The following is a 750-nucleotide window of genomic DNA, read 5'->3' on the forward strand; positions in this document are numbered from 1 at the left end:
ACATATTTGTCTTACCACAAAGATCTGATCTACACAACCTCTACCCGTCCTAAATCTACACTGTTCCTCACCAATTACTCCCTCTGTTCCTCTCCTAATCCTCTCAATCAAGATCCTTCCCAACTACACTTAACAAGTTAATTTCTCTGAAACTACTACATTCACACTTGTCCCCTTTTCACTTGTAAAGAGGAACAATACAGGCACTCCTCCAGTCCTCCGGTTCTCTACCCTCTCTCCATAACCTCACCAGCCAGTCCACCATCACTGTACCTCCTTTTTTAAGATATTCTGCATGGCATCCATCCAGACCAGGTGCCTTACCTGCTTTCATGATCTTAACAACTGCCTTCACTTCATCCTTCCTTATTTCTCCTCCATTTTCCTCACTCATCACTCTCATTTTCTTAGCATTTCCCACTGCAGCTATCTTTCCCTTCCTATCCTCCTTCACATTTAGCAACTCCCAAAATTTTCTGCCCATCTTCCTCGTACTGCCTTCTCTTCCATTATCGTCTCTCCATCTGCACCTTTTACCTTTTCTTCTCTACTTGATTCGCCTCGTCTTCCTCTCTTAATTTCTTTCCAAAACACCTTTTTATTACTTTCAAAAGTTTCTGTCATACTCTTACCCCACTTCACATCTGCTCTCCTCTTTGCCTCCTTTACCTTGTGCTATACTTCTCTTTTCTTTTCTTTGTACCTCTCATATGACTCCCTAGTCCTATTTTGTAACCAATCTGTGTAAGC

Source organism: Oratosquilla oratoria, chromosome 16 (genome assembly GCF_046742065.1).
Source record: "Oratosquilla oratoria isolate Oo_2021 chromosome 16, ASM4674206v1, whole genome shotgun sequence".
Lineage (NCBI taxonomy): Eukaryota > Metazoa > Arthropoda > Malacostraca > Stomatopoda > Squillidae > Oratosquilla > Oratosquilla oratoria.